Below are 22,526 nucleotides of genomic sequence, written 5' to 3'. Positions count from 1 at the left end.
GGCGCCTCCCACCGGCAGCAACACTTTTGCGTACTATGAGAGGCCCTGTGCCAGTGACGTCGCCAACTAGTATTCCTCCCCCCACCTGATGAAGGAACCTGCACTTTCATCTGCACCTTCCTCTTTGTCCCCGTGTAAGGTGGTATGGTATGCGGGAAGAGCAACCTGACTTTCAGCAGGGTCACAATGTTGTTGTGTAGCGTGCACGGGGAATGTTGCGTTATGGGTCAATGTACCAGCAGACTCATCTATCACTGGCTGGGCAATGGGCAGGATGAGGAGGAAACACAGATATAGGCCCAAAGAATAAAGTTGGCTAAATGCAGTTCAAAATTGGTAACACAGGAATAACCAGGGGGCATTGCAGTGGAGGACAACTGGAATGAGAGGCTGACACAGAGAGTAGGCCCAAATCAGTAAGTAGTCGAAATGCAGTTCAAAATTCGCAACCGTAGTAAACAGGCGGCACAGCTTTGTTCAGTGGAGGAGAACAGCAAGGAGTGGCAGACACCGATAGTAGGCCCCAACCCAACTAGTAGGCCAAATGCAGTCTAACATTAACAACTACTTAACGAGCGCCTGAAAACGGAATTTCAGGACAGGAAACCAGGAGAACAGCAAGGAGTGGCAGACACCGATAGTAGGCCCCAAACCAACTAGTACGCCAAATGCAGTTGTTCCGTTTAACCACAATTTAATGAGAGCCTGAAGATAGAAGTTCAGGAAAGGCAACCTGGAGAACACCTTGGAGTGGAACACACCATCTCTCTACACCCCATACCCAATTTGTAGGCCTAATGCAGTGTAGTTTCCAAGAACTACTAAACGAGAGCCGGAAGATCGAAGCTCAGGAAAGGCAACCTGGAGAACACCTTGGAGTGGAACACACCATCTCTCTACACCCCATACCCAATTTGTAGGCCTAATGCAGTGTAGTTTCCAACAACTACTAAACGAGAGCATGAAGATCGAAGCATTGGCGAGGAAACCTGGGGAACACCTTGGAGTGGAACACACCATCTCTCTACACCCCATACCCAATTTGTAGGCCTAATGCAGTGTAGTTTCCAAGAACTACTAAACGAGAGCCGGAAGATCGAAGCTCAGGAAAGGCAACCTGGAGAACACCTTGGAGTGGAACACACCATCTCTCTACACCCCATACCCAATTTGTAGGCCTAATGCAGTGTAGTTTCCAAGAACTACTAAACGAGAGCCGGAAGATCGAAGCTCGGGAAAGGCAACCTGGAGAACACCTTGGAGTGGAACACACCATCTCTCTACACCCCATACCCAATTTGTAGGCCTAATGCAGTGTAGTTTCCAACAACTACTAAACGAGAGCCGGAAGATCGAAGCTCAGGAAAGGCAACCTGGAGAACACCTTGGAGTTGAACACACCATCTCTCTACACCCCATACCCAATTTGTAGGCCTAATGCAGTGTAGTTTCCAACAACTACTAAACGAGAGCATGAAGATCGAAGCTCAGGAAAGGCAACCTGGGGAACACCTTGGAGTGTAACACACCCTCTCTCTACACCACGGAAGGGCTGATTCTTAGGAAGGAAGGCTGTCGGAAAGAAGCAGGGCGCGTCCGAGGGTGATTATATTCTTATTAGGTATATACTCACCCTCGGACGCGCCCTGTTTCTTTATTTGTAATGAATGTTTATTTGCAATGTGGTTTTGACTTACTCTATTTTTTTGGTAAATAATGATTTTATTATTTTCATTGTTTTGCATCTTCTTGACAATTATATAAAGAAGACGCGACAGGACAACACTCGGTGGATGCCATATCTGTGTTTTAAATTGAAAAAAACTTTCAGTTAACTACTTGCAGGAGAAAGTTATTGTAGCTGGTGGCCATTTTTAGTACTGTACCAGATTTTTGTTGTATGTGTTTGTTTTTAATGTTAAAATGTCTGCATTTGATATCTCTCCAGTATTTTCTTTTTTATAAGCAAAATACTTATTTTTATATTTTCTGATGTTGGTTCAAGGGGTACACGGGCAGCAGTAGACAGGTCAGTGGAGGCCTAGTGGAAGGAGGGACCGCAGACAGGCTTCGAAGCCCTAACATAATAAATTGGGCTGGCTGTAGGCAATTTAAAATTGGTTCCAGGGGAACACGGGCGGCAGTAGACAGGTCAGTGGAGGCCTAGTGGAAGGAGGGACCGCAGACAGGCTTCGAAGGCCTAACATAACAAAAATTGGGATGTAGGCAATTTACAATTGGTTCCAGGGGAACACGGGCGGCAGTAGACAGGTCAGTGGAGGCCTAGTGGAAGGAGGGACCGCAGACAGGCTTCGAAGGCCTAACATAACAAAAATTGGGATGTAGGCAATTTACAATTGGTTCCAGGGGAACACGGGCGGCAGTAGACAGGTCAGTGGAGGCCTAGTGGAAGGAGGGACCGCAGACAGGCTTCGAAGGCCTAACATAACAAAAATTGGGATGTAGGCAATTTACAATTGGTTCCAGGGGAACACGGGCGGCAGTAGACAGGTCAGTGGAGGCCTAGTGGAAGGAGGGACCGCAGACAGGCTTTGAAGGCCTAACATAACAAAAATTGGGATGTAGGCAATTTACAATTGGTTCCAGGGGAACACGGGCGGCAGTAGACAGGTCAGTGGAGGCCTAGTGGAAGGAGGGACCGCAGACAGGCTTTGAAGGCCTAACATAATAAATTGGGCTGGCTGTAGGCAATTTAAAATTGGTTCCAGGGGAACACGGGCAGCAGTGGCCTGGTCAGTGTAGTAGTAGTGGAAAGAACGGGCCGCAGACAGGCTTCGAAGGCCTAACATAACAAAAATTGGGATGTAGGCAATTTACAATTGGTTCCAGGGGAACACAGACAGCAGTAGACAGGTCAGTGGAGGCCTAGTGGAAGGAGGGACCGCAGACAGGCTTCGAAGCCCTAACATAATAAATTGGGCTGGCTGTAGGCAATTTAAAATTGGTTGCAGGTTAACCCGGGCAGCAGTAGACAGGTCAGTGGAGGCCTAGTGGAAGGAGGGACCGCAGACAGGCTTCGAAGCCCTAACATAATAAATTGGGCTGGCTGTAGGCAATTTAAAATTGGTTCCAGGGGAACACGGGCGGCAGTAGACAGGTCAGAGGAGGCCTAGTGGAAGGAGGGACCGCAGACAGGCTTCGAAGCCCTAACATAATAAATTGGGCTGGCTGTAGGCAATTTAAAATTGGTTCCAGGGGAACACGGGCAGCAGTGGCCTGGTCAGTGTAGTAGTAGTGGAAAGAACGGGCCGCAGACAGGCTTCGAAGGCCTAACATAACAAAAATTGGGATGTAGGCAATTTACAATTGGTTCCAGGGGAACACGGACAGCAGTAGACAGGTCAGTGGAGGCCTAGTGGAAGGAGGGACCGCAGACAGGCTTCGAAGCCCTAACATAATAAATTGGGCTGGCTGTAGGCAATTTAAAATTGGTTCCAGGGGAACCCGGGCAGCAGTAGACAGGTCAGTGGAGGCCTAGTGGAAGGAGGGACCGCAGACAGGCTTCGAAGCCCTAACATAATAAATTGGGCTGGCTGTAGGCAATTTAAAATTGGTTCCAGGGGAACACGGGCGGCAGTAGACAGGTCAGTGGAGGCCTAGTGGAAGGAGGGACCGCAGACAGGCTTCGAAGCCCTAACATAATAAATTGGGCTGGCTGTAGGCAATTTAAAATTGGTTCCAGGGGAACACGGGCGGCAGTAGACAGGTCAGTGGAGGCCCAGTGGAAGGAGGGACCGCAGACAGGCTTCGAAGCCCTAACATAATAAATTGGGCTGGCTGTAGGCAATTTAAAATTGGTTCCAGGGGAACACGGGCAGCAGTAGACAGGTCAGTGGAGGCCTAGTGGAAGGAGTGACCGCAGACAGGCTTCGAAGGCCTAACATAAGAAAAATGTCAATACAATGGTATTGACAGTGCCAGGCATTGAAGGATGTCAGCGCATAGACTAAACATTGGTGGAGCTGTGAGAGAAAATTTTGCAAGTCATAGAGCACTGTTTGACCTGGGGGGGGGACTGTCTTGTGGCCGGCGGTACAGGCCCAGGGCCCCTCATATTACGGTGTGTCTGACGTTGGGTGCGCACCACCACCGCCAGACACTTTATTGTACTATGAGGGACCTAGTGGCAGTGCCGTCGACCAAAAGCGGGCACACCCACCTCTTCAGACAAACAGTACTCTCACGGGTGCTGGCGCCAAGTGGCGATACCACGGCCCCGTGTGGGGACTTTGGCCATTTAGGGAGGTGTTAATATGTCGGATGCTGGACAATCAGGTGCTGCAAATTACGAGATTGGAAAAGTCGTTCAGAATAGTCCACAGGCAAGACCTTTACATAGGAAAGCTAGGTGTCAGCCAGGCAAGGTGGGGCAAAAGATTTCGAAATCCAGTTGTGGTTCATTTTAATGAAGGTTAGATCATCTACATTTTGGGTAGCCAGACGAGTCCTTTTTTCTGTTAGTATTGAACCTGCAGCACTGAATACTCTTTCTGATAGGACACTAGCTGCCGGGCAAGCAAGCTCCTGCAATGCATATTCTGCCAATTCTGGACAGGTGTCTAATTTTGATGCCCAGTAATCAAATGGGAATGACGGTTGAGGGAGAACGTCAATAAGGGATGAAAAATAGTTAGTAACCATACTGGACAAATGTTGTCTCCTGTCACTTTGAATTGATGCTGCAGTACCTGTCCTGTCTGCGGTCATAGCAAAATCACTGCACAACCTGGTCAGAAAACCCCTCTGGCTAACTTCACTTCTGATTTCTGCCCCTCTAACACCTCTGGTCTGCTGGCCCCTGCAGCTCGTGTTAGAACGATCACGGGCGTTGTGTGCAGGGAATGTCAGAAGCAAACGGTCAATAAGAGTTGATTGTTTGGTTGCTAATATTAGTTCCAAGTTCTCATGTGGCATTATATTTTGCAATTTGCCTTTATAGCGAGGATCAAGGAGGCAGGCCAACCAGTAATCGTCATCGTTCATCATTTTTGTTATGCGTGTGTCCCTTTTGAGGATACGTAAGGCATAATCCGCCATGTGGCCCAAAGTTCCAGTTCTCAAATCTGTGGTTGTGCTTGGTTGAGGGGCAGTTTCAGGCAAATCCACGTCACTTGTGTCCCTCCAAAAACCAGAACCCGGCCTTGCCGCGCCAACAATTTCCACTGGCCCCGGAAAAGCTTCCTCATTAAAAATATAATCATCCCCATCATCCTCCTCGTCCTCCTCCTCCTGTTCGCCCGCTACCTCGTCCTGTACACTGCCCTGGCCAGACAATGGCTGACTGTCATCAAGGCTTTCCTCTTCCTCAGCTGCAGACGCCTGATCCTTTATGTGCGTCAAACTTTGCATCAGCAGACGCATTAGGGGGATGCTCATGCTTATTATGGCGTTGTCTGCACTAACCAGCCGTGTGCATTCCTCAAAACACTGAAGGACTTGACACATGTCTTGAATCTTCGACCACTGCACACCTGACAACTCCATGTCTGCCATCCTACTGCCTGCCCGTGTATGTGTATCCTCCCACAAAAACATAACAGCCCGCCTCTGTTCACACAGTCTCTGAAGCATGTGCAGTGTTGAGTTCCACCTTGTTGCAACGTCTATGATTAGGCGATGCTGGGGAAGGTTCAAAGAACGCTGATAGGTCTGCATACGGCTGGAGTGTACGGGCGAACGGCGGATATGTGAGCAAAGTCCACGCACTTTGAGGAGCAGGTCGGATAACCCCGGATAACTTTTCAGGAAGCACTGCACCACCAGGTTTAAGGTGTGAGCCAGGCAAGGAATGTGTTTCAGTTGGGAAAGGGAGATGGCAGCCATGAAATTCCTTCCGTTATCACTCACTACCTTGCCTGCCTCAAGATCTACAGTGCCCAGCCACGACTGCGTTTCTTTCTGCAAGAACTCGGACAGAACTTCAGCAGTGTGTCTGTTGTCGCCCAAACACTTCATAGCCAATACAGCCTGCTGACGTTTGCCAGTAGCTGCCCCATAATGGGAGACCTGGTGTGCAACAGTGGCAGCTGCGGATGGAGTGGTTGTGCGACTGCGGTCTGTGGACGAGGTCTCGCTTCTGCAGGAGGACGAGGAGGAGGAGGAGGGGGTGCGAACGGCTACAGCCAACTGTTTCCTAGACCGTGGGCTAGGCAGAACTGTCCCAAACGTGCTGTCCCCTGTGGACCCTGCATCCACCACATTTACCCAGTGTGCCGTGATGGACACGTAACGTCCCTGGCCATGCCTACTGGTCCATGCATCTGTTGTCAGGTGCACCTTTGTGCTCACAGATTGCCTGAGTGCATGGACGATGCGCTCTTTAACATGTTGGTTGAGGGCTGGGATGGCTTTTCTGGAAAAAAAGTGTCGACTGGGTAGCTCGTAGCGTGGTACAGCGTAGTCCATCAGGGCTTTGAAAGCTTCGCTTTCAACTAACCGGTAGGGCATCATCTCTAACGAGATTAGTCTAGCTATGTGGGCGTTCAAACCCTGTGTACGCGGATGCGAGGCTAAGTACTTCCTTTTTCGAACCATAGTCTCATGTAGGGTGAGCTGGACTGGAGAGCTGGAGATCGTGGAACTAGCGGGGGTGCCGGTGGACATGGCAGACTGAGAGACGGTGGGAGATGGTATTGTTGCCGCCGGTGCCCTAGATGCAGTGTTTCCTACTACGAAACTGGTGATTCCCTGACCCTGACTGCTTTGGCCTGGCAAAGAATCCTGCACAGATACTGCAGGTGGTGCGGAAAATGGTGGCCCTACACTGCCGGAAGGGATGTTGCGTTGATGACTAGCTTCATTGGCCGAGGGTGCTACAACCTTAAGGGACGTTTGGTAGTTAGTCCAGGCTTGCAAATGCATGGTGGTTAAATGTCTATGCATGCAACTTGTATTGAGACTTTTCAGATTCTGTCCTCTGCTTAAGGTAGTTGAACATTTTTGACAGATGACTTTGCGCTGATCAATTGGATGTTGTTTAAAAAAATGCCAGACTGCACTCTTTCTAGCATCGGATACCTTTTCAGGCATTGTAGACTGAGCTTTAACCGGATGGCCACGCTGTCCTCCAACAGGTTTTGGCTTTGCCACGCGTTTTGGGCAAGATACGGGCCCGGCAGATGGAACCTGTTGCGATGTTGATGCCTGCTGCGGCCCCTCCTCCTCTGCTTCAGAACTGCTGCCGCCTGCACCCTGTTCCCCCAATGGCTGCCAATCGGGGTCAAGAACTGGGTCATCTATTACCTCTTCTTGTAGCTCGTGTGCAACTTCGTCTGTGTCACCGTGTCGGTCGGTGGTATAGCGTTCGTGATGGGGCAACATAGTCTCATCAGGGTCTGATTCTTGATCATTACCCTGCGAGGGCAATGTTGTGGTCTGAGTCAAAGGACCAGCATAGTAGTCTGGCTGTGGCTGTGCATCAGTGCACTCCATGTCAGATTCAACTTGTAATGGGCATGGACTGTTAACTGCTTCACTTTCTAAGCCAGGGACGGTATGTGTAAAGAGCTCCATGGAGTAACCCGCTGTGTCGCCTGCTGCATTCTTCTCTGTTGTTGTTTTTGCTGAAGAGGACAAGGAAGCGACTTGTCCCTGACCGTGAACATCCACTAACGACGCGCTGCTTTGACATTTACCAGTTTCACGAGAGGAGGCAAAAGAGCTAGAGGCTGAGTCAGCAAGATAAGCCAAAACTTGCTCTTGCTGCTCCGGCTTTAAAAGCGGTTTTCCTACTCCCAGAAAAGGGAACGTTCGAGGCCTTGTGTAGCCAGACGACGAACCTGGCTCCACAGCTCCAGACTTAGGTGCAATATTTTTTTTCCCACGACCAGCTGATGCTCCACCACTACCACTACCCTCATTACCAGCTGACAATGAACGCCCCCGGCCACGACCTCTTCCAGCAGACTTCCTCATTGTTTTAAAAACGTTACCAAACTAACGGTATTTGTTGCTGTCACACAAATTACACGGTGAGCTATAACTTCAGTATGATTTAGCTACCCCTTTACTGGTGAGTGAGACCACAACGAAAATCAGGCACAATGTTACACACTCTGTTGTTGGTGGCAACAAATGAGAGAGATGCCACACACGCAGGACTGTCACTGAAGCACAAATGTAAATATTAATCTCCCACTGATTTGTTTTTTTTGTTTTTTTCAGGGAGACTTTAGGAAAAAAAAATAATAGAATAAAATGATTTTTTCAGGAAGAATTTAGAAACCAAATAAAATAAAATGATTTTTTCAGGGAGAATTTAGAAAACAAATAAAACAAAAAAAGGCTTTCTATGGCCCACTGAGTGAGTGATGATGCACACAGGAGTCAGGAGTGGCACACAAGCCCTGAGGCCAATATTTTTCTCCCACTGATTGATGTAGTGATTTTTTCAGGTAGATTTTAGAACCCAAATCAAGCAAAAAAATAAATAGGCTTTCTATGGCCCACTATTTGTGAGAGAGATGGCACGCTCAGGACTGGCACACAAGCCCAGAGGCCAATATTAATCTCCCACTTTATTTTTTTTTGGTCCAGGGAAAATTTATAAACCCAATAAAAAAAATAATAAATAGGCTTTCTATGGCCCACTATCTGAGAGAGAGAGATGGCACGCTTAGGACTGGCACACAAGCCCAAAGGCCAATATTAATCTCCCTTTTTTTTTCAGGGAGAATTTATAAAACCAAAAAAAAATAAATAAATAGGCTTTCTATGGCCCACTATTTGTGAGAGAGATGGCACGCTCAGGACTGGCACACAAGCCCAGAGGCCAATATTAATCTCCCACTTTTTTTTTTTTTGTTCCAGGGAAAATTTATAAACCCAATAAAAAAAATAATAAATAGGCTTTCTATGGCCCACTATCTGAGAGAGAGAGATGGCACGCTTAGGACTGGCACACAAGCCCAAAGGCCAATATTAATCTCCCACTGATTGATTTATTGATTTTTTCAGGTAGAATTTAGAACCCAAATAAAGCAAAAAAAAAAAAATGGGCTTTCTATGGCCCACTGAGTGAGTGATGATGCACACAGGAGTCAGGAGTGGCACACAAGCCCTGAGGCCAATATTTTTCTCCCACTGATTGATGTAGTGATTTTTTCAGGTAGATTTTAGAACTCAAATCAAGCAAAAAAATAAATAGGCTTTCTATGGCCCACTATTTGTGAGAGAGATGGCACGTTCAGGACTGGCACACAAGCCCAGAGGCCAATATTAATCTCCCACTTTATTTTTTTTTGGTCCAGGGAAAATTTATAAACCCAATAAAAAAAATAATAAATAGGCTTTCTATGGCCCACTATCTGAGAGAGAGAGATGGCACGCTTAGGACTGGCACACAAGCCCAAAGGCCAATATTAATCTCCCACTGATTGATTTATTGATTTTTTCAGGTAGAATTTAGAACCCAAATAAAGCAAAAAAAAAAAAAAATGGGCTTTCTATGGCCCACTGAGTGAGTGATGATGCACACAGGAGTCAGGAGTGGCACACAAGCCCTGAGGCCAATATTTTTCTCCCACTGATTGATGTAGTGATTTTTTCAGGTAGATTTTAGAACCCAAATCAAGCAAAAAAATAAATAGGCTTTCTATGGCCCACTGACTGAGAGATGGCACACACAGGAGTCAAGAGTGGCACACAAGCCCTGAGGCCAATATTTTTCTCCCACTGATTGATGTAGTGATTTTTTCAGGTAGATTTTAGAACCCAAATCAAGCAAAAAAATAAATAGGCTTTCTATGGCCCACTGACTGAGAGATGGCACACACAGGAGTCAAGAGTGGCACACAAGCCCTGAGGCCAATATTTTTCTCCCACTGATTGATGTAGTGATTTTTTCAGGTAGATTTTAGAACCCAAATCAAGCAAAAAAATAAATAGGCTTTCTATGGCCCACTGACTGAGAGATGGCACACACAGGAGTCAGGAGTGGCACACAAGCCCGGAGGCCAATATTTTTCTCCCACTGATTGATGTAGTGATTTTTTCAGGTAGATTTTAGAACCCAAATCAAGCAAAAAAATAAATAGGCTTTCTATGGCCCACTGACTGAGAGATGGCACACACAGGAGTCAAGAGTGGCACACAAGCCCTGAGGCCAATATTTTTCTCCCACTGATTGATGTAGTGATTTTTTCAGGTAGATTTTATAACCCAAATCAAGCAAAAAAATAAATAGGCTTTCTATGGCCCACTGAGTGAGAGATGGCACACACAGGGATGGCACTCTAGCAGAAATGCCAATCTTAGTCTCCCACAAAAAAAAAAAAAAACAGGGACTGTCCTACAATTACTATCTCCCTGCAGTAATCTCAGCCAGGTATGGCAGGCAGCAATAAGGAGTGGACTGATGCACAAATTAAATAAAAAGTGTGGACAAACAAAAAAGATAGCTGTGCAGAAAGGAAGGAACAAGAGGATTTGTGCTTTGAAAAAAGCAGTTGGTTTGCACAGCGGCGTACACACAGCAATGCAGCTATCAGGGAGCCTTCTAGGGCAGCCCAATGAGCTACAGCGCTGAGGGGAAAAAAAAAAAAAAGTAGCTTCCACTGTCCCTGCACACCGAAGGTGGTGTTGGGCAGTGGAAATCGCTACAGCACAAGCGGTTTGGTGGTTAATGGACCCTGCCTAACGCTATCCCTGCTTCTGACGAAGCGGCAGCAACCTCTCCCTAAGCTCAGATCAGCAGCAGTAACATGGCGGTCGGCGGGAACGCCCCTTTATAGCCCCTGTGACGCCGCAGACAGCAAGCCAATCACTGCAATGCCCTTCTCTAAGATGGTGGGGACCAGGACCTATGTCATCACGCTGCCCACACTCTGCGTTTACCTTCATTGGCTGAGAAATGGCGCTTTTCGCGTCATTGAAACGCGACTTTGGCGCGAAAGTCGCGTACCGCATGGCCGAACCCGCACAGGGGTCGGATCGGGTTTCATGAAACCTGACTTTGCCAAAAGTCGGCGACTTTTGAAAATGAACGACCCGTTTCGCTCAACCCTAATCATGTCTATACAGGCCATATTTTTTTTTAAGCGCTTTTGAGCTACTAGTAATATGGACAACCTCTGTGTTTCCACTATTTTCACTAATAATCAAAATGAAACAAACGTCATGCTGTACTGGTTCCTGCTCTGAGGTCTACTGTTATATTGTGAACTGTTTTTGCATTGTTGAATTTTGCTACATAACTTGCACGTTTTACGTATTTTATATATATATATATATATATATATATATATATATATATATATATATATATATAGAAATGTTGTAAAAATACATTTTATATGGTTATTTTATAATGGGTTTTATTCTTGGCAGATGACTGTAGGAGATCAGAGGGACAGCTGACATCTTCGATGTTTATATCAGATGACCTTGATATCACACAAGATATAACTGAAGTATATGCCACTATTCCAGATATTCCATCATCCCTTCACAACAAAGATTTATCATCTGATCCTTTTAATCAGGTCCTATCTTCTGATGCATCACAGACTATTGACAAAATATATAAACGCCACAAAAGGGGCATTAAATCTAAAAATGATCGTACAGCAAATAAGTCATTTTCAAATGCAGAATATGAAGACAGTTTTCCACTCAATATGTGTTTTGTTACACATCAAAAAAATCACAAAAAGAAGAAAAGATTTTCATGTTTAGAGTGTGGAAAATATTTTAACCAGAAATCAGAACTTGTAACACATGAAAGAAGTCACACAGGGGAGAAGCCATTTTCATGTTCAGAATGTGGGAAAAGTTTTGCAGATAAATCAAATCTTGTTAGACATCAAAGAATTCACACTGGAGAAAAGCCACATTTATGTTCAGAATGTGGAAAATGTTTTTTCCGTAAATCGCATCTTGTCAGACACCAAAGAGGTCACACAGGGGAGAAGCCCTTTACATGTTCAGAATGTGGGAAATCATTTATAGACAAATCAATTCTTGTTATGCATCAGAGGAGTCACACATGTGAGAAGCCATATTCATGTTCAGAATGTGGGAAATGTTTTAATCACAAATGCTAGTTGTACATTAGAGATGTCACACAGGAAAGAAACCCTTTTCATGTTTAGAATGTGGAAAATGTTTTACTCAGAAATGTTAGTTATACATTTGAGAACTCACACAGTGGAGAAGCCATTTTCATGTTAAGAATTTGGAAATTGTCACACAAGGAATAACACCTGCGTATAAAAATAATCGGCCCCATTCTCATCCAGAAAAGTGGTACGATTTTTTTCATCACTTGTCATCCGTATGCAGTTTGTATGCAATACTTTTTTTTTACTCAGCAGCTATTAATAATTTACAAGATGATTTACAGTTTCTTATGCTACAGAATTGAAATGAATCTGAAAAAATCGGATGCCATACTAATGGTCCATATGGCATCAGATTTCGTAGTGAAAACGCAGCTTGCTGCTATTTTTTCTCATGCCGAATACAGCTGAGAACAAATATACAAATTTACACTGTCTCATTGAATAACATTGGTCCAAGTGCAATTCAATTTTTTCTCACATTGCACTCGCCCGATTTATACGCAGTTGTGAGCAAGTCCTTAGCCATGTTCATGTTCCGAATATGGGAAATGTTTTAGCCAGAAATTATATTTATTTGTACATTACAGAACTCGCACAAGGGAGAAGCCATATTCATGGTCAGAATGTGGGAAATATTTTAATCAGAAATTATCTGTAGTTATACATCAGAGAAGTCACACAAGGGAGAACTTGAGAAGCTCTTTCTATGCTCAGAATATGGGAAACGTTTCACCCACTATCCGGATCTATACGATATAAAACTCACACACAGAAGAAGCCATTATAATTCTTTGAAGAAAATGTTTTACTTGAAAATCATACACTGCTCAAAAAAATAAAGGGAACACTAAAATCCCACATCCTAGATATCACTGAATGAAATATTCCAGTTGTAAATCTTCATTCATTACATAGTGGAATGTATTAAGAAGAATAAAACCTAAAAATGATCAACGTAAATCACGACTAATATCTCAACGAGGTCTGGAGTTGGCATGATGCTCAAAATCAAAGTGACAAGCTGATCCAACTTCAGTGGAAATGCCTTAAGACAAGGAAATGATGCTCAGTAGTGTGTGTGGCCTCCACGTGCCTGTATGATCTCTCTACAATGCCTGGGCATGCTCCTGATGAGGCGGGGGATGGTCTCCTGAGGGATTTCCTCCCAGATCTGGACTAAAACATCCGCCAACTCCTGGACAGTCTGTGGTGCAACGTGATGTTGATGGATGCGGTGCGAGACATGATGTCCCAGATGTGTTCAATCGGATTCAGGTCTGGGGAACGGGCAGGAACTGCTGACACACTCCAGCCACTTGAGGTCTGGCATTGTCCTGCATTAGGAGGAACCCAGGGCCAACCGCACCAGCATATGGTCTCACAAGAGGGTCTGAGGATCTCATCTCGGTACCTAATGGCAGTCAGGCTACCTCTGGCGAGCACATGGAGGGCTGTGCGGCTCTCCAAAGAAATGCCACCCCACACTATTACTGACCCACTGCCAAACCGGTCATGCTGAAGGATGTTGCAGGCAGCAGATCGCTCTTCACGGCGTCTCCAGACTCTGTCACATCTGTCACATGTGCTCAGTGTGAACCTGCTTTCATCTGTGAAGAGCACAGGGCGCCAGTGGTGAATTTGCCAATCCTGTTGCTCTGTGGCAAATGCCAAGCATCCTGCACGGTGTTGGTCTGTGAGCACAACCCCCATCTGTGGACGTCGGACACTCAGACCATCCTCATGGAGTAGGTTTCTAACCGTTTGTGCAGACACATGGACATTTGTGGCCTGCTGGAGTTCATTTTGCAGGGCTCTGGCAGTGCTCCTCCTGTTTCTCCTTGCACAAGGGCTGAGGTGGCAGTCCTGCTGCTGGGATGTTGCCCTCCTACGGCCCCATCCACGTCTCCTGGTGTACTTGCCTGTCTCCTGGTAGTGCCTCCAGCCTCTGGACACTACACTGACAGACACAGCAAACCTTCCTGCCACAGCTCTCATTGATGTGCCATCCTGGATGAGTTGCACTACCTGAGCTACTTGTGTGGGTTGTAGAGTCCGTCTCATGCTACCACGAGTGTGAGAGCACAACCAACATTCAAAAGTGACCAAAACATCAGCCAGAAAGCATTGGTACTGAGATGTGGTCTGTGGTCCCCACCTGCAGAACCATTCCTTTATTGAGTGTGTCTAGATAATTGCCAATAATTTCCATCTGTTGTCTATTCCATTTGCACAACAGCATGTGAAATTGATTGTCAAACAGTGTTGCTTCCTAAGTGGACAGTTTGATTTCACAGAAGTTTTATTTACTTGGAGTTACCTACTGTTGTTTAAGTGTTCCCTTTTGAGCAGTGTATTTTGTTGACCATGAAAACAACTCAAATGGAGAGAAAGTAAAGACAGATAAGTAAACAAGAAAAAGAAAGCATTTAACCCCTTCACGACATGCGCCGTACTAGTACTGCGCATGCCGTGTCACCCCCTTTGATGTGGGCTCCGGCGGTGAGCCCACATCAAAGTCGCGACATGTCAGCTGTTTTGTACAGCTGACATGTGCGCGCAATAGCGGCGGGTGAAATCGCTATTCACCCGCCGCTATTAACCTGTTAAATGCCGCTGTCAAACACAGACAGCGGCATTTAACTACCGCATCGGCCGGGCAGCCGGATATGACGTCATCGCCGACCCCCGTCACATGATCGGGGGTCGGCGATGCATCAGGAAGGTAACCATAGAGGTCCTTGAGACCTCTATGGTTACTGATGCAGGCCTGCTGTGAGCGCCCCCCTGTGGTCGGCGCTCACAGCACACCTGCATTTCAGCTACATAGCAGCGAGGCTATTGAAGCATGGCACAAGTAAAAAAAAAATGTTTTTAAAAATATGAAAAAATATAAAAAATATAAAAGTTTAAATCACCCCCCTTTCGCCCCATCCTAAATAAAACAATAAAAAAAAATCAAACATACACATATTTGGTATCGCCGTGTTCAGAATCGCCTGATCTATCAATTAAAAAAAAGCATTAACCTGATCGCTAAACGGCGTAGCGAGAAAAAAATCCAAAACGCCAGAATTATGTTTGTTTGGTCGCCACGACATTGCATTAAAATGCAATAACGGGCGATCAAAAGAACGTATCTGCGCAAATATGGTATCATTAAAAACATCAGCTCGGCACGCAAAAAATAAGCCCTCACCCGACCCCAGATCATGAAAAATGGAGACGCTACGGGTATCGGAAAATGACACTTTTTTTTTTTTTAGCAAAGTTTGGAATTTTTTTTCACCACTTAGATAAAAAAAAACCTAGTCATGTTAGGTGTCTATGAACTCGTACTGACCTAGAGAATCATAATGGCAGGTTAGTTTTAGCATTTAGTGAACCTAGCAAAAAAGCCAAACAAAAAACAAGTATGGGATTGCACTTTTTTTGCAATTTCACCGCACTTGGAATTTTTTTCCCGTTTTCTAGTAAAAGACATGGTAAAACCAATGGAGTCGTTCAAAAGTACAACTTGTCCCGCAAAAAATAAGCCCTCACATGACCATATTGACGGAAAAATAAAAAAGTTATGGCTCTGGGAAGGAGGGGAGTGAAAAACAAAAACGCAAAAATGAAAAAGGGCCGCGACTTGAAGGGGTTAAGAATATTAATTATAATTCAAAATATATGAAGTTACTAATAGATATCTGTTATCCAAAAATTAAAAAAAATCAAATTATCAAGTAATATTATATACGTATTGAATATTCCAATTTGTTTTATATGCACTAAATGGGCAAAAGTATTGTGATGCTCATATTTCATACATTCTTATAACCTTACTTTTTCATTCTGCTATACCAGAACCCTCCTACATAAAAGCCAACCAACCACCTACAAAAAAACGAAATACAATTTTTTTCCCTTTTAATATGTTTAAACAAACATCTTTTTTAATTTATATTAGAAAAACAAATATGTTTATATCGCAGATTCCTTATTACAAATACGATCTATTCCTTCTTTGTAGTAACATCCTTTTTTAAGTTACTTTCCGTGCTAAGTATAGTAGTTTTTTCACCATCATTGGGAACTTATTCCCTTTTCTATACTGGAATACATAGGGCCGGTTACAGGTTTTTGTTGGCAACTTTACGACAGAGAAATATAGGTATCGTACAATGCCAAAGATTTCACTCACTTCTTACATTACCAATTGGTATCTATTGTAAATTCTACAATAGGTCAGAAACCGGACGGTATAGTCCTTCATACAGTATTATGGGCACCACGTAGCGCTCCATACAGAATAATGTGCCCCATATAGTGCTCCATACAGAATAATGGACCCCATATAATGCTCCATACAGAATAACGAGCCCCATATATTGCTCCATGCTGAATAATGAGCCCCATATATTGCCTCATACAGGATGATGAGTCCCATATATTGTTCCATACAGAATATGCCCCATATAGTATATGATGGGCCCCATATATTGCTCCAAACAGAATGGGCTACATGTAATGCTCCATATAGAGTTATATGAAAAAGTTTGGGCACCCCTATTAATCTTAAGCTTAATGTTTTATAAAAATTTATTTTTTTTGCAACAGCTATTTCAGTTTCATATATCTAATAACTGTTTGACACAGTAATGTTTCTGCCTTGAAATGAGGTTTATTGTACTAACAGAAAATGTGCAATCTGCATTCAAACTAAATTTGACAGGTGCAGAAAAGTGACATTAATATTTAGTAGATCCTCCTTTTCCAAAAATAACAGCCTCTAGTCGCTTCCTGTAGCTTTTAATGAGTTCCTGGATCCTGGATGAAGGTATTTTTTACCAATCCTCTTTACAAAACAATTACAGTTCAATTAAGTTTGATGGTCGCCGAGCATGGACAGCCCTCTTCAAATGATCCCACAGATGTTCAATGATATTCAGGTCTGGGGACTGGGATGGCCATTCCAGAACAGTGTAATTGTTCCTCTGCATGAATGCCTGAGTAGATTTGGAGCGGTGTTTTGGATCATCGTCTTGCTGAAAGATCCATCCCCTGCGTAACTTCAACTTTGTCACTGATTCATGAACATTATTGTCAAGAATCTGCTGATACTGAGAGGAATCCATGAATCTCTCAACTTTAACAAGAGTCCCGGTGCCGACATTGGCCACACAGCCCCAAAGCATGATGGAACCTCCACCAAATTTTACTGTGGGTAGCAAGTGTTTTTCTTGGAATGCTGAGTTTTTTGGCCGTCATGCATAACGCCTTTTTGTATGACCAAACAACTCAATCTTGGTTTCATCAGTCCACAGGACCTTCTTCCAAAAAGAAATTAGCTTCTCCAAATGTGCTTTTGCATACCTCAGCCGACTCTGTTTGTGGTGTGCTTGCAGAAACGGCTTCTTTCGCATCACTCTCCCATAGAGCTTCTCCTTGTGCAAAGTGCGTTGTATAGTTGATCGATGCACAGAGACACCATCTGCAGCAAGTTGATGCTGCAGCTCTCTGGAGGTGGTCTGAGGATTGTCCTTGACTGATCTCACCATTCTTCTTCTCTGCCTTTCTGATGTTTTTCTTGGCTTTCCACTTCTTGCCTTAACAAGAACTGTACCTGTGTTCTTCCATTTCCTTACTATGTTCCTCACAGTGGAAATTGACAGGTTAAATCTCTGAGACAGCTTTTTGTATCCTTCCCCTGAACAACTATGTTGAATAATCTTTGTTTTCAGATCATTAGACAGTTGTTTTGAGGAGCCCATGATGCCACTCTTCAGAGGAGATTCAAACAGGAGAACAATTTGCAAGTGGCCACTTTAAGTAGCTTTTCTCATGATTGCATACACCTGGCTATGAAGTTCAAAGCTCAATGAGGTTAGAAAACCAAAAAAAGTGCTTTAGTAAGTCAGTAAAAAGTAGGTAGGAGTATTTAAAACAAGAAAATAAGGGTGCCCATACTTATGCACCTGTCAAATTTTGTTTGAATGCAGATTGCACATTTTCTGTTAGTACAATAAACCTCATTTCAAGGCAGAAACATTACTGTGTCCAACAGTTATTAGATATATGAAACTGAAATAGCTGTTGCAAAAAAAAACAATTTTTATAAAACATTAAGCTTAAGATTAATAGGGGTGCCCAAACTTTTTCATATAACTGTATATTTGGCCCCATAAGATACTCCATATATAATGGGCCCCATAGACTGTTCCATATGTAATTGGTCCCATATAATGCTTCATATAGAATTAGCCCCATAAGATGCTCCATATATAATTAGCCCCATAAAATTATCCATATGGAATTGGCCCCATAAGAGGCAACATATAGAATTGACCACATAAGATGCTCCAAACGTTAAAAAAAAAATGAAATACTCATCTCTTCTCGCTGGCAGCTGCTCTGCTCCAGTCTCCTCAGCGTTTTCCGGCTCTCCGTGCTGTGACTGTTCAGGCAGAGGGCGCACACTAGTGACGTCATCGCGCCCTTTGACCTGAACGTCAGTCAGGAGATGCGGAAGACGACGCAGGACAAGAACAGGGAGAGGTGAGGATCCCAAGTACCGGGTGCCCCGAGCAAGCAGGGGGGCCCACTCGTGGGCACGAGGCCCCTATAGCGCTCCGGAGTCCCAATGGTGAGTGGGTCCCCCCGCCTGCTCAGGGCCCTGGCACTTGACCGAATGCTGATGCCGGCCCTGGTAATGCACATATTATTGGGTCTACTGGGACATAGATTTCAAACACTACATCAATTGTTTCAATAACCTGACCCCCCAAAATTTACATTTCAAAGCATAACCATAACATAAGATAGGTATCCCCCAACTTAATATGATACTCAAGGTCATTTGTCTTGTCTATCTTTGACAATACCTCTGGTATCAAATGAATCCTATGTATAATGTATATGGCAATATTCTATACTGTGGATTTTTAAAAGCAAAAGGTCTGAGTATTCTAGATCATTGTTCATTTATTGTTGATTCTTCATCCCATTTACTTTTTGCCTGAGCAGAGGTCGTCCAATCCTTTTCCACATTATCTATAATATAACGCTGAGAGCGTCACTCTGTCCGAAGCCTTTATAGACTGCGCTGGCGCAAGCGCCGGCGCAGTCTGGGCCTCACAGAGTGACGCTCCCGGGAGATCGCGGTATGCGTTCACACTGAACGCACACCGCGATCTCCAACAGAGAAGCAGGGACCGCCAGGAGGGTGAGTATCGGCCATATTCACCTGTCCTGCGTTCCACCGCTGAGCGCCGCCATCTTCCCGGTCTTCGGCCTGTGACCTTCAGTTCAGAGGGCATGATGACGCGCTTAATGCGCGCCGGCGCCGCCCTCTGACTGAACAGTCACAGCCAGGAGACCGGGAAGATGGCGGCGCGCAGCGCTGGAACGGGACAGACAGGTGAGTATAGTAAGTGCTGGGGGGCCTGAGCTGGCGGCGATACCGGCACCTGACCCCCACAGCGTGCCGGTGTCCCCGCCTGCTCAGGCCCCCGGATGGGTGCAGCACATGACAGGATGGGGACGCAGGATGGTTGCAGCACATACCAGGATGGGGACGCTGGATGGAGACGCAGGATGGTTGCAGCACATACCAGGATGGGGACGCAGGATGGTTGCAGCACATACCAGGATGGGGACGCAGGATGGGTGAAGCACATACCAGGATGGGGACGCAGGATGGGTGCAGCACATACCAGGATGGGGACGCAGGATGGGTGCAGCACATGACAGGATGGGGACACAGGATGGGTGCAGCACATGACAGGATGGGTGCAGCACATACCAGGATGGGGACGCAGGATGGGTGCAGCACATGACAGGATGGGGACGCAGGATGGGTGCAGCACATACCAGGATGGGGACGCAGGATGGGTGCAGCACATGACAGGATGGGGACGCAGGATGGGTGCAGCACATGACAGGATGGGGCGCAGGATGGGTGCAACACATGACAGGATGGGGACGCAGGATGGGTTCAGCACATGACAGGATGGGGACGCAGGATGGATGCAGCACGACAGGATGGGGTCGCAGGATGGGTGCAGCACATGACAGGATGAGGGCGCAGGATGGGTGCAGCACATGACAGGATGGGGACGCAGGATGGGTGCAGCACATGACAGGATGGGAATTTAGGATGGGGACGCAGGATGGGTGCAGCACATATAAGGATGGGGACGCAGGATGGGTGCAGCACATGACAGGATGGGGACGCAGGATGGGTGCAGCACATGACAGGATGGGGACGCAGGATGGGTGCAGCACATGGCAGAATGGGGGCGCAGGATGGGTGCAGCACATGACAGGATGGGGACGCAGGATGGGTGCAGCACATGACAGGATGGGGACGCAGGATGGGTTCAGCACATGACAGGATGGGGACGCAGGATGGGTGCAGCACATGACAGGATGGGGATGCAGGATGGTGCAGCACATGACAGGATGGTGATGCAGGATGGGTGCAGTACATGACAGGATGGGGACGCAGGATGGGTGCAGCACATGACAGGATGGGGACGCAGGATGGAGCAGCACATACCAGGATGGAGACCATATACCAATATAAATGCTCGCCACCCGGGCGTAGAACGGGTTCAATAGCTAGTAGTATTATGTAGCCGAAATACCATTTTCTTGTTACTGCAATTTCTCATTAACAAAGCTGTAACCTTTTTTTTTTTTTTAAATATATCCTTTTTTCCCTCTCAAAAGGGAATCTGTCAGAAGGATTTACAGTATTACCCGAAACTATTTATATGTGCATGCAGCTCTTTTATGGATAGGTCCAGCAATACCTCTACATGGCCAGTAGGTTACTGAGACATTTGCATTTGAATTGATAGGCTTAAAATCTACCATAGACATTTGCATATGTCACTCCAGCCTGAAGTCACACAGCATAGGGACTGTAAGTCAAGCAAGGTTGCACTTGGTGGGGAATAGAGCTGAAGTGAGAGACTTCAGTTCTACAGCCTCATTTGCATATCCATTTAAAGGGAATCTCACCTCATTTTTCGGCTATAAGCTGTGGCCACCACCTGAAAGATAAGAAAAACAAGCTTATATTATACTCATCCGGGGCGGTCCCGGTGCTGTCTGGGTCCGGCGCCTCCCATCTTCATACGATGACGTCCTCTTCTTTGCTTCCTGTCGCTGCTCCTCTGGCCTCTCCGACCTTTCCTTCCCATGAAGATGGGAGGCGCTGGACCCCAACTGCGACGCCCATCGGACCGCACCGGACTGCCCTTAGGTGAATATAATCTAACTCGCTTTTCTTATCTTTCAGGTTACATCGGGGGCTTATCTACAGCATTACAGAATGCTGTAGATAAGCCCTTGATGGCTGTGGCCTCAGCTTATAGGCCAAAAATGGGGTGACAGATTCCCTTTAACCCCTTCATGACCATGGGATATTCCATTTTTCCGTCTTCGTTTTTCGCTCCCCTCCTTCCCAGAGCCATAACTTTTTTATTTTCCATCAATATGGCTATGTGATGGCTTTTATTTTGCGGGACGAGTTGTACTTTTGAACAACATCATTTGTTTTACCATATCGTGTACTAGAAAATGGGAAAAAAATTCCAAGTGCGGTGAAATTGCAACAAAAGTGCAATCCCATGCGTGTTTTTTGTTTGGCTTTTTTGCTATGTTCACTAAATGTTAAAACTGACCTGCCATTATGATTTTCCAGGTCATCACGAGTTCATAGACACCAAACATGTCTAGGTTATTTTTTATCTAAGAGGTGAAAAGAAATTCCAAACTTTGCTAAAAAAAACAATTGCGCCATTTTCCGATACCCGTAGCGTCTCCATTTTTCGTGATCTGGGATTGGATGAGGGCTTATTTTTTGAGTGCCGAGCTGACATTTTTAGTGATACCATTTTGGTGCAGATACGTTCTTTTGATCGCCCGTTATTGTTTTTTAATGCTATGTCACGGTGATCAAAAAAGCGTAATTCGGGCATTTCAAATTTTTTCTCGCTACGCCTTTTAGCAATCAGATTAATCCTTTTTTTTTTTATTGATAGATCGGGCGATTCTGAACTCGGCGATACCAAATATGTGTATATTTGTTTTTACTTTTATTGTTCTATTTTGAATGGGGCGAAAGGGGGGTGATTTAAACTTTTATATTTTTTTTTTTCCTATCGCCACGACAGCACTCACAACGAGAGAGGGGATCCGCCCACCTTCCGGACAGGAACCCACAGGTTAAAAAGGGGCGGTCCCCCTCGCCCTCCAGTTTGGGTTCCTGTCCGGCCGGCGGGAGCCTACAGGTCGTTTTGTCTTACCCGGGTCCGCCAAGCCTCTGTGCGGTGTCCGGGGAGAACGGCAGAGTCGGGGGCCCGGAAGCAGCGTCGGGGGAAGTCCTGTGTCCAGCTTCCCCCCTCGTCTGGCGAGGAGCGGTGACGTTCCCGGGGGAAGGCACGCCGCCCTGGGTCG

At 45.6% G+C, this 22,526-nt stretch overlaps 1 pseudogene; it reads left to right on the top strand.

Moving 5' to 3' along the window:
• LOC138663928 (zinc finger protein 665-like) overlaps positions 1-22,526 on the top strand; it is a 256,803-nt pseudogene that overhangs the window by 176,291 nt on the left and 57,986 nt on the right.

This window comes from Ranitomeya imitator, chromosome 2, assembly GCF_032444005.1.
Source record: "Ranitomeya imitator isolate aRanImi1 chromosome 2, aRanImi1.pri, whole genome shotgun sequence".
NCBI lineage: Eukaryota > Metazoa > Chordata > Amphibia > Anura > Dendrobatidae > Ranitomeya > Ranitomeya imitator.
The sequence above is the reverse complement of the archived record's forward strand: the minus strand, read 5'-3'. Positions and strand labels throughout refer to the sequence as shown.